This window comes from Apium graveolens, chromosome 8 (assembly GCF_009905375.1).
Source record: "Apium graveolens cultivar Ventura chromosome 8, ASM990537v1, whole genome shotgun sequence".
In the NCBI taxonomy this organism is placed as follows: domain Eukaryota; kingdom Viridiplantae; phylum Streptophyta; class Magnoliopsida; order Apiales; family Apiaceae; genus Apium; species Apium graveolens.
The window spans coordinates 202,934,749-202,947,931 of NC_133654.1; the positions used below are offsets into that span (position 1 = coordinate 202,934,749).

Below are 13,183 nucleotides of genomic sequence, written 5' to 3' on the forward strand. Positions count from 1 at the left end.
ACTCACTAAACAAACTACCCACCAACATTTGTGAGCACTATTAAATTGGTTAGTGAATTCGATGGCTCAATAGATTTATGGCGATCTTAACATTTAGTAATTGCTAAGGAATTTAAAGGTGTTCCTACAAGTGTTCCAACCTTGCCACTGCTGCAAGATAAGAAAGTTATTCCTGAACACATTATGGGTTCGGCTAAACAGCACTGTTACTGGCTTGTCACTATCTGAAACTACATGTTTCCTTTGCTAAACCTTTAGGAAACAACTTAGGTATCATAGATCTCTTGGCTAAACTTTAGTAAGTAATATCTTTGATCTTATTGTTTAGGAATTAGTATCTTACGTACTTGTATCTAAAGAAAAGAATTGAGGGAATAAAAATTCATTCAGATTTCAATAAGATAATGTCAAAGGAGAGTTGGTGATCACTCTACAAATCATTGTTTCAATAATAGTTAAAAACAGGAAGACAATGAAACCATGAGGGTTACCTGCGACGAGATCCTACTCACGGACTCATAACAAGATCCATGCCAATGAATATACGTGAGTCTCCATGGGCATCTAAAAATTTTCATATAATTTCTTGCGCAGGGAAGAACCTCTTGTAATTTTTGTTTGGCCAAAGGAGCACAACTAGAATAGAGTTAAACTTTGTGATACATTGCTGTGCATGACATTGATACCTCAGTTTGATCTTTTTTAAAAAAAACTTCGAACTGAAGGTACACCAAACATAAATCAGGCAAGGGTGTACTTAAACAAACAGCATGCATACATTTCTGAGTTTTCAATTCCAAGAGAGTCCAAATCACAATCCAAAGCCTACAAAGAACAGGAACCCTGGAATTTATAGAGATGCTGAATTAGGAAGATACCATTGCCTTCACAGAATAACCTCTTAGTCGTCTTCTCTTTCTGGTGGAAGCCCACAGGGCAATAGCATTTTCTGTAACAGAATACACAAGGGCAAATGAAAGACTATCATATGATGAATGAGTATGAGTATGAGAGTAAAATTTGCATGGTTCAGAGGAAGAAAATATAGATAACAAGTGAACACACATCATGTTCCCTTCTATAGGTCTATGTTATAAAAGATCCGGTCTTTTAACACCGGATATATCATGCACTACAAACCAGGCAAAAAGATTATGACATAATACATAATTTTCCGGTTTTAGTATAAAAATATTGGCCACGATGTATAAAAACGTAGAGATATACTAAAATATAATTAATGGTTTAAAGTGCCAAATATCATGGGATTGAGGGAAATTACTTGACTCTCCCACCTTGGACTTTGACCAACCTTAACCTTAACCAATGACATGCATTTCCTGCCTTTAGGGATCACCAATGCTGACTATTAAGGCTAGATGGATAAGATACCTACAACCTATCCATCCCAATCTAGAATAGAAATTGTCTTGAAAACATAATAAAATAATCTAAGGGATATGATATGAGTTACGAGCCTTTATCACAATTCCAAATTTTATCTACTACGTATGATTGGAAGTCTAGAGTAGCTTGCAATTTATTATTGTGACCTGCAAACAGTTCTATCATATACTTTGACCAGGTTTTTGTGTCGAAAAACAATGAGAGTAAAGCACCAAAATTAGAATTAACATTAACAAATTTAATCTACTACTTACACTATTCACTCAAAAGATATAACATTATTGTTATATTTAAGATTATACAATTTGTTTACTTAGCTTTGGACAACACAAAAATTGTATTTTAGAAAATCAGAGTTTTACACAACTGAATAGTAATTTCTATATCTAAAAACATCAGTAAACTTATTGTAGCCAATTGAGAGATGAACATGTTACTATGTTGATAGAAAAATTATTCCTTGGCGATCTTTCATTTAGTCGGAGTCCTATGTACCTAGTATAACCCCACATGGAAGTGGACAATATTACTATAGGTTCATCATATTAATTCTATTCGTTTAAATTCTAATTTGTTTAGCAAGATAATAAAATTATATATATAGAAAGCAAGACCTGCAACTTTATAAGAGCAAGTCCGGTGCTAAATGCAAAATAGCTATAGTCATTATTATAATTTAGCACCAGAGTGATTTTTGGTGATAAATGGAACTTGCACTCGAATGGTAGCTGCAAATTGGAACAAAATAATTCCAAATTTAACTAATATTTTATCTAAATCTTTCACTTTAATTTAAAGTAGACCAACTTGTAATCCATTTCTTGTTAATGATAGTACAACTCATCAAAAACCTGTCTCCTACAGGTTCTTAAACAAATACTGTCTCTGTAGTACTCCTAAGGTCCGGATTTGTCCACTGTAGCCTTAGGTAAGTTGAGCACAAAACCCTCTAAACTCCACTCGGAAACAGGGCATCATAAATTCAACACCATTCCAAGTGAATTGCAGTGTCATTTTTTATAATTGCATTTAAAATCTCCCAGTTCGGATAAGCGTTCTACACCTCGAATCAAGTGCCACTCCTGGATATTCACCACATAGTATTGACCTCAATTTCAGTTTTGTGAAGTTAGGGCAATCAGCAATGAGAAGAACTAATGAGGGTAGTTTCATTAGGTAAATTTAAAAATACAAGTGATTGTACCTGTTCTTGTAATCCCAACTCCTCATACAAACTTGTAAAGATGAGAATCAAACTACTTCCACCATCTACGAGAATCTCAAATTGCTTGTCTTTCCAATGGACCTAGAGTTTGCACCTCTTGAATCTGTAATCGTGACAATATGACCTTCTAATCTTTTGATATGCCATGTCACGCCCCTCTTCATTTGAGTCCTCATCAAAGATGACAGTACCTTCATACTCTTCAGTCACCTTGTCTTTTGCAATTATCAACAAATATTGTGGTTTCTTACTCTGATGACCCTTCAAAAATTAGTCAACACAATAGAAATGAAGCCCCGTCGATCTCCTTTCTGCTTTTTAAAAATTTGTCAACACAACAGATATGAAGCCTTCAATCTCCTTTCTCCTTTTTGGCATAAGTCAAAGGCCTAGGTCTCGTACTAACAACCTCAGCACTTTTTGTTGTATTTATCCAAACAGAATTATTGTTCACAGTTGAACTGGAACTCTTAGTGCTAGCTTTACAAGTTGTTGGTTGACTAAAATCAGTCCTGTAAGAGCTCATCTGTTAAATGTGGACATCAATTCTGAATAAATCAAATCCCTGAATGATAATTAAAACGTTGAAAAAATGAAACTGTTTGATAATTATTTTTCTGAATGATTTAAAATAATTTTGTAGCATGCCACATATAATTCATAGTATTAGTAATACTCTTATATTTTGAATTAATTATTAACTGGTCACACAATTATTAAAGTTTAATTATCGACAAAAATATTAGCTTTTTAAAATTTGTTTAATTTCTTGCAAAATAGCATTTCATCACCGACAGCCAGTAAAATATAAATTATGTATACATTAGTACATAATTAGGAGTTTAAATGGTATTATATTCTTCATAGTCATCATATAGTCCGCGTAAATGAGTTAATATGTTTGTAGTTAACGAGTGTATAGAACAAAAAAATATTATGGTGATAAAAGTACTAAAATGAATTATGATAAAAAGAATAACAAAAAATACTTTATTCAATACAAGTTAAAACTAAAATGCATTCAATCACAACAGTTTAACATATATATACATAGTCATTAATTTAAAATCCAAAATACAAATCACCTAAGATGATCAACATACAAGAATATCTAATATTAAATAAAACAAAAAATATTATTTAAAGAATAAATAAATATAAAAAGAAAAACAAAGAAAGGAATTATTACATAAAAGGGAAAATTAGTTCATTCCTCCAACTATAGGTTATTTTTGGTTGAGGTCCATGTCCTAGATTACTATTTCTATACATGCTTTCCAAAATTTTCAGAGTAGTCCCTCACCTAAATTTGACTAGTGGATGTTAGTTTTTGCTAATGTAGAAAATGAAAAATTGAAAAAAGAAGAAGTTGAAATATTAAACACCATAATATTTCAACTCAATAACTTCCCAATTTGCTCTTGCAATTTCCCAAAATTCTCATCTGAAACTTCCATACCATGGAAGGCATGTTGCATCATTCTCAATTACCCGTGTTGAGAAGTCTCAGCTTGTATAGCACTTTTCGTATTGTAAGTCATCGCTCTCAACAATTTCCTTACTAACTTCAGAATCAGTACAACAAACCACATATCACTGAGTTCAACTCACTACCTTTTGAGTCAAGAACAAGTTTTCCTTACAATCACAATTACCAACCATAATTACTTACCCATTAACACAACAAAATCAGTTGCACCGTACTTCAACAGATACACACACTACAAGTATCAATTATATAAGCATCTCACACTACTACCGAGTTAACACCCCAAACTACCGAGTCGCCCAGGAAAAGAAATCTACCTATTTTTGTGATTATTCAATATAGAATGCACAAAATTAGCTAAATTACTTACTGAAACGATAAAGATACCAACACAAATCAAAGGAAATCAATAGAGCTAAAAACTACGTCTAAAGATATGTAAAGAACAAGTACAAAACAGAGCACTTGACTTGTTTCAGCCATAACTCGAGTTCTATAATTGCGATTACTGAAGTTCTACGACCACTCGACTTGTTTTCACTAGCAGACACTGTTGAAACAGTGGCTTATCAAAATTAACATCAAAATTACATCTAAATCAACAGCTCATTTGTCAGGGAGGGATTGGTGAGTTCACGACAAGTTTTAAAGCTATTTTTTGTATTTTGTATTTTAAGATCACGGAGAAGCAGAGAGATTAGACAAAAATAGAGGTAAAATCAGAGAGATAAGAGACAAAAATGTCAAAATTAGACAGAGAACAAATAGAAACTTGCAGGAAAAGATAGAATTCAGAGAGAAAAACCCTAAAGAGAGAGAATCAGTTAGAGCATCTCTAGTAGAGCGCCTTTAGGGGTGTTAAAGTGTTAAATATGTCCAACTCATTATAAATAATAATTTTTTTATTTATTTTGTACATCCATGTCATATTTACCAACTACAAACTCTAATAGCTAAACAGTCCATTTAAGGTGCCTGCCTAGATGGTCCCAAACAAATAATAGAAAAACTAAATATAATATAATAGGCATGAATAATGGGTGATGATCAAGTGCAAACGATTGTTAGCAGTATATAATGTCGCGCTAAACAACCATGGTATTGGCATGTGTTTGGGATTTTTCCATTTAAAAGGGGAAGTGTGTCAAAAGTTGGCAACTTCTCTTGCCACTCTTTAAACAGCCTTGTAACTCCAAGGCACCAAGAGTGTCATAAATGCAGCATAAATTTTAGGACCCCTCCCCGCACGATACTCTTATACACAGACAGAGTGGTGGATATCATACATTTTCATATATTTAACATAGAAGGAAAATAACACTACAGACTCTCTATAATTGATTATTATGTTTAACTTATGAAAAGGAATAATTTCTGCCACTTTCGCTCTCTATAACTGATTCTCTCTCTAAATCATATCTTCTTCTGCCAGTCTCTCTCTACTATTATGATTAAGGTAGTTACATATGTATGTGTTGTTGTTATTATTATTATTATTATTATTATTATTATTAAAAGTAGTTACACATATGTGTGTTAAGAGACGGGAAAAATGTTAAATTTTCAATGTTAATTTAATATAAATTAACATATGTGTGGGTGCAAAAAATGCTAGTTTGCTTAGTTTTAGTCGCACTCATACATGTACTCTACTTATCGATTATGACAAATTTGACTCGTTCAGGTAAAACAACTTTGAAAGCAAATGATCATATATATGAGGAATAAAAATTTTCCTCATTCAGCATCATTCAGGGAACAAATGGCCCCTTACACTATGAGAGATATTATATAAGGAGGCTTGAAACAGGTCATACCTGCATAAAGTTGTAGCGCTCTCTTCCAACTGATTCATTTTCAGCAATGGCAAAATATGATAGTATGGGGTGATGACCAACATAAGATGCATAGCTGCCACGTTGAATATTTACTGCCCAATCACTGCAAAATTAACATCCAACATCTTTTAGAAATATAAATTAAAAGACCATACATTCTTTTGTTTGACATTTAACACATTACCAACATATCCTGTTGGATATTTATTTATTTTTAGTAAAAGGTTGCTTACAATCTCTGTTCATGTCTGCATGCCCAGTTCCCACATATTTAGCTTGTAAATGTTCAAGCTGAGAATTGATATTGAACCTGTCACTGGCCTGCAAATATGAAAGCAAACAAATGTTAACTTAACCAGCATTATAGATGTACACCATATACCAACTTCCATAATTAAACAGCTTAGCTCTATGTATATCAAGTTGGAAGAAAAAGAAAAAATCTAGAATGATCATAGTTGCAGCATACATGACAACTAATATTTTTCGTATCTGTATTCTGTGGTATATTAGCAAAAACGAGAGAAAACCAAGAACCTATAAGAACATAGAATCACCTAACAGTATAGGGAACAGATAATATTGTTTTATAATTTTAAGATAAAATTATGGTTGGACCCATTTAAACGCGTCATCGAAACGAGAAACAAATATAAGCTCAAATAGTTCCATGTTACAATGACCAAAAGTTATATATTTTCTAAATAAAAGATCGAAATATTATCATCTATTTTGTTTCCCTATCAAGTGCAACTTACATTTTCTCATATGACCAACTTTTTGTAATTCACACTAGGGGTGGAAAAATTCGACACCACCCGAAACCCGGAACTGAAAAATATAAAATCGGGTTGATAGTTTTGAGTTTCGATTCAGGTTTGGTTGATTTAAAATTAATCTGGAAAATTGGGGTCAAGTTCGGGTCAACCTAAAATAACCCCAAAATGACCTGCAATTAAGGTATCACATAATTTATCATGTAATGGGATGTTAGTCCAGCGTACTTTAGTCTTGACATATGCCAGGCGTCTCCGATCCATATTCAGTTTTTCTTAGAAGAGCTGATGGTCAAATACCATAAAATTAGCCACCTCTCTATTCATATATAAGTATATCCTACGGTGTACCCAATTTCATTACCACTTGTTTTCTTATTTCCTCCCCTGATATCCCTCTCCCTCCCTCCTAAAGTACAAATCAACTCTTTTCACCTCAACATTACCTTTGATGTGGTCATCTCCTTAGTCCTTAGTCCTCGTATAAAATTCAAGTTATCCGTCTTAAAGTTCGGAATTCGTAACATCACCTAAAAATTAGTGGTTGATTTCAGGTTTGAATTTTCAACCCAGTTCGGGTCCGGCCTAAAAAGTAGGACCAGGTACAGCCACCTAAATCCAAAATTGGCACCCCTAATTTATGCAGACAAACATGAGAACATTACTAGTTTCGGAAGCTATTTTATTGGTCAAGAAATTTGCAACAGCAAAATACCCAACTCCATCCCCGCCACAACCCTAACACAAAGCAACAATGAACGGCAAAATTGGCAGTTCCATAAAACCCGAACCCTAAAATAATTAAAAGGCAAAAGAGAACATCAAGTTGTTGTTGTGAAACACCCTACTCAAGAAAAACAATTTAATTAAACAGACACATACATACATTGCAAAGGAATAGACTACATATGTTATTACAAAATTATTAGGGCTTCCTAGTTAAAGCTACAGAGAGACACAGATTCTCGGAAACCAATAAACACATGATTTCATGAACAATATATAACTGAACAATTATACTATATAATAACAATTTATACAAAACTGGATCTACGGCTAGAGAAGAAGACATGCATACCTGCATCTTCAAATAATAGATTCAACAACTTGAAAGCGGAAAAGATTTAAGATTTGGTGTATTTTATAAATGAAAATAACGGATTTGCCTCCCAAAACCGTGCCATGTACTTAGGAGAAAGTATAATAGTTAATTTGGTATTTATAAGGTGCACATAGAGCACACAAGGGCCGGGCCGGCGCGGGCGAACTTTTCGGCCTTTAACTTTCACCTGCCCTATAACGACTCGTATGTTTTATATTGTTTTAATGTGTAATTATTAAATAATTACATAAATAAAATATGTGTATGGGTTTAGTCAGCTGCATATTAAATTATTATTATTTATATGTCATTATTGGTGTTCGAGAATGATTTGTGTAAGTAGTTGTGAAGCTGTGTTATTTTGTTTTGTTTTTTAAAAGGTGATTCTATTCGAGATTTATTTTCATAAATATGGGAATTATCTCTAAAATCATTTTAATGGCTTCATAATTTTATTCATTATTTTTAGGAGTTTATAAAATTTTGACATCAATAATTTATTGATTATTTATTTATTTTTGATTTTCTGATTATATTTAATTGTAAAATCAGTATTTAATTCCTGAGTTATTCAAAAATTACGAAATTCATATTTTTATTTAGTTTGAAATATTCCTAGAATTTTAAAATTTGTTCGGAGATTTTCGGGATTTATTGGACGGTGCATCGGTTCGTTTAATAGATTAACGCGGGAATAAATTCCGTTTTAGAAATTATTTTAAAACTTACGAAAATTTAATTTGGTTAGCTTTATTTGATTCGGAAATTTTGAAGTCTAGTTGGGAGTTATTTCAATTTATATGACCGTGCATTGTATAGTTAAAATTAAAATTCGGGTCAAATAATACTTTTGTTGCCGGAATTATACAAAAAAGGGGGGCAGGGGGATGTTAATTAGGTTCAACCCGTTTCTTTTTTTCTCTCCTTCTTCCTTCCAGTACATAATTCTTCTCCTCCATCTCTCAATCGATCTCTGTCTCTTATCTCCTCTCTCCCGAATCTCCTTTCCCTCTCTAATCTATCCGTTTTTCCCTTTTGTTTTTCCGATTCTCCCTGTTTCAGGTAAGTTCGCCGGCCGCCTTGATTTTTCCGGCCACTGCTTCTGTTTCTCGATTCAATTGCTTCGGGTTTTGTGGTTGTTACACACATATATATGTATGTATATGTGTACGTCCAGTCTTATGTGTTGCTGTGTTCCTGGTTGAGTGCCGCCTGATACTTCCCCCGGTTGCCGTCGTTTTCATTTTTCCGGCAAGGTGACCGGAGGGGGGGTGCTGTGTTGCGTGTGTTACTGTGGTTGTGTGTGTGAGTTTAGTTGGTGTAGTGATTGTGTTGCATATTTCCGATTTGCTTCCGATTTGGTATTTTTCCGATTGCAATTCCGAGTTGCCAGATTATAATTTGAATTAATTGGATGATTTTCTGCAGGGAATTATTTGATGAATTTCCGTGAAATAAAACAAATTATGTGCGAGAAATATTAGTTTAATCGGTGAAGGTTCGCGTTGGAAACCCGATTATACGGGTACCCGCGAATTTTTGCCGCCGTCGGCGATGAGCTTCAGCGAGCCGATGGTGGACTGTGATGACGTAGTTCTGAGTCATAATATAAAATACAAATAAAAATAAAATTATAAAATACGAATTAAAGCATAAAACACGAATAATAATTAATAATTGTATTTAGATGGTGTTTGGGAATTTGTGGATTGTTGTTGTTGTGGTTGAATCGGTGATTGGGTGGTCGTTGTAGTTATTGTGATTTGGTTTGACGTCGGAATGTTCGACGGGTTAGCGGATAATCAAAGGAAGTGCTGCCCGATTTCCGGAAAATTTAATTACGGAAATACGAGGCCATACCCAATGGCTATCGGAACGTCGAACGATTATATGTAACTATTTTGTACGAAATCTGATTATGTGTTGTGATGAAATACTTTACGAAAATCGATAACCCTAATTTCATAAAAGGATAAATATACCTATTTTCTGAAAACGAACACCGAACCGACTTTCAAAGATGTGAACCCTAATTGATACGTGTATTATAATATTGAATATGTTACGAGTCGGGTTTTGTTAACGTTCGGGTAGATTGCTAGCGAGGATATGTCAAGCATAATCGAAGGTCTAAATTAGGGTATTTCGACTTTGTAGGTTCTAGTCGGAATGCCCAAGAGTTGGCATCGGATAGTCTAGTGGACAGTCGACGAGCTCAGTAAGGTTCCAATCGAAGGACCTGAGTGTTAAAGTCGAATCCAGGGTAATCTAGTGGTTAGACGTTAAAGCCTGAGCGTCCGTGTCAGCTCAAGGTTAATCGATACTATTTGTAAAGCTCTGCAAGGCAAGTACCCCTGACCATATCTTTATGGTTCAGCATATATGAATATAATGTTATTTTATTCTCATAGTGGAACAGAATGATTTAATTTACTTATCCCCTGGGTTTCAAATTATTTTACTAACTTGTGTTTTGGGGGGAAAGTAACTTCTGAAAATACCTATCTCTAAGTTTTGAATAAAATGAAAATGTTTTGGAAAATGTGTTGTGTTATGATTGTTTTGACAAGAGATAGGTAAGTGATTTGGAAAATTGGATAAAAATGATCAGATAATTGGATGAGTTTGCACAGAAGGCCCGTAACGGCCTGTAAGATAGCGTAAGAGGCGAAGTGGTTGCGCACCCTATTATAACCACCAGCCCAGCGTGACAGGGACCTAGCTAGTCTCTGAGTTCCGGAAGAAGTTTCATAGGATAGCCTGATCAGCTGTCTCGCCAGGGATCATCCAATACTTTTATATCTGAGCAAGTGATTTTGAGGTTCCCGGAGAGGAACAAATTGTATAGGTCCTGTGATGGGACAAGTTTTATAGGTCCTGTGATGGGACGAGTTTTATAGATCCTGTGATGGGATAAATTTTATGGTTCCCGTAACGGAACAAATGATTTTGGGTCCCCGTAATGGGACAAATGGTTTATGGGTCCTGCGATGGGATGGAAGATTTTAAAATGAAAGAAGCATGCTAAAATAGAAATTGATATTTATGCACAACACACAACTAATGATTTGGTTTTACAGAGCATGCTAGTTTTGATATCCAGTTCACACATATTTTACTTGTTTTCTAGCAAGTTATGATTTCTGTTCCTATAATTGTTTATCATAAATTGTTTTTGATTATTATTCATATAGTGGTACTGCTGAGCAATTGATTGCTCACCCTTGCAAAATGTTTTATATATGTATTGCAGATACCTAGGAGATTCTTCAGTGGTAGTCGGGGCAGAGTTCCAGTTCCTTCCGTGTCAGGCTCCTCTGAGGTAGTTGTGTTGGACCCAAGCGGGTCTGTTGAGTTGCTGAATAAAGATAGTATTGTTTGGATTGTCTTTAGTAAGTTGGTTTTTTTTATGGTTGTAACCTAAGTCATACTTAAACCTGGAAAAGGTCTTGGTAAAGGGGGTCGAGATTATGTATAATTAATAATTTGGGTTATATTGTTTATTAGTATTGTTGTTGGTGACGTCAACTCCTGACCCCGGGTTGAGGCTGTCACAGTTGGTATCAGAGCTACATGTTTGAGTCCCTGATTTAGGTTAGAAATAGAGTCAGAAGAGTGTAAGATAGATATGAGTCAGCAACTCAACTAGAGGAGCGAGTCTGTGAGTTTAGTCAAGGGTTTGAAGGCATAACCCTGATGTTTGTTGGGGATTGGCTGGAACTGCCCTAGAATTTAGTAAGTTTCCTTATATATAGGTATCATTGGCAAGATCTAGTTGAGGTTTCTAGTTTCTTTTTCTCGAGCAAGCGAATCTGACCGTGAAAGTTCAGGTGGAAGGGTAATAGTCAGTGGCTGCCATGACAGCCGAGTCTTATAGTGAATATGGATCAGTACTGGGGTTTATACCTTGAACCTTTATATTTCTTTCCTCAGAGGTTCTATCAATTGATTGGGGCAAACAATACATATGATGTGACTATTTGTCTGTGTGACAAAGGGTCTGGTGGGACGCCACCGAATTATGTGTTGTAAACTGTATGGTACTAAGATTGGCTATCTTATGTACTTGTATGGTTGCTCCCAGTCATATCCGCATTTCCTTCACATTTCTTTTAGAATGAATCATCTTGATTTCGGAATTTTATTTGGTATTTTATGGCAAGAACTTTCCTTCGGTAACCACTATGATCAGACCGTCCTAGTTATGGAAAGTAAACGAAGAATTGACCGTTTAGAGAAATAAAAGTTCTGTATCCGGTTGCTATAACGACAGTAGAAAGGATTGGAAATCCATTGGTGAAGGTTTTCGTCTTAGAGAAGTTAATTCAATGGTACGCGAGTCTATGGCAAATGATAGGGAACCGCCTTTAGAAGAATGTTTGGCTAAAACTTGGACTAGTAGACCTATCAGAGGTCCTTAAGTTGACCTAGTTTGCGAGGTTGTTTGTTGGTAATTGTGGCGGAAATAGCCAACCCCGTTTTATTAGTTGGTTAGTGATACATATGGTTATTAATATGTTATGTGTCATAGTATTGTGAACCGTGGAGTGGAGAGGTGGAAGAGGGTTAGTATACTTGTTGGTGGTTTGGTTGATGTTGATGGGTTGATATGGTTATTGGTTGATGGTTGGTTTCGGCTTCAGTCCGACTGGTAGTCAATAATATAGAGGAAATGCTGCCCAAATTTTTGGAAAATACCCTACTTTTAAAGCTACAACGTATACTATGATGTGTTACTGATGTTTCTGTTGATACTCTAATTGATCAATTAAAAGAAAGAGTTGGTTAATTTTACCAACTAATGTTCAGTTAGATAGAAGTCGGTTCCAATTAAAGTAAGTCAATTTCTGACGTGATTTTCAGACCTGGAAACAAAGAACGTTCGATGTGTCACATGTGGTCATAAAGGTCATTTTTCGTCGGAGTGCAATCCAGAAAATCCAAAAGTTACTTGTTACAAATGTGGGAAGGTTGGACATATTGCAAGGAGTTGTGGAACGGTTACTCAAGGTATTATATCCCAAGGGCCAATATCCAGCATAGTTAGAGGCAGAACTTCCAGAGTGACCAAAAGATCAAGTGTTTAGAATTCAGACATAGTGTAGCTGATCTGACACTCTTTGAGCTAGAGGATTTTGGCATGATTTTAGCAACGAATTGGTTGTTCTTTCATAAGACAAAGATTAATTTAGGAGAAGCGAATAGTAAAGTGTATGGAAGCCAGTAGTAGGATGAGTTTCTAAGGGAAGGAGCAAGATAAGAAACTCTTCCAATCGTGTGAAGAAATGAGTTAATAAGCTAAAGAGATAAAGTAGATCCACCTTGTGTAAAGATTCGAAGAAGAAA

The 13,183-nt window shown here is 34.8% G+C and overlaps 1 long non-coding RNA gene across 1 annotated transcript; it reads right to left on the minus strand.

Moving 5' to 3' along the window:
- Nucleotides 1-366: 366 nt before the first annotated feature.
- Nucleotides 367-7,938, minus strand: LOC141676962 (uncharacterized). The gene is made up of 4 exons (XR_012557258.1): nucleotides 7,814-7,938; nucleotides 6,193-6,280; nucleotides 5,939-6,062; nucleotides 367-949 (listed from the first exon to the last, which is right to left on the minus strand). It is a non-coding gene; the product is annotated as an uncharacterized LOC141676962 (long non-coding RNA).
- Nucleotides 7,939-13,183: the final 5,245 nt, after the last annotated feature.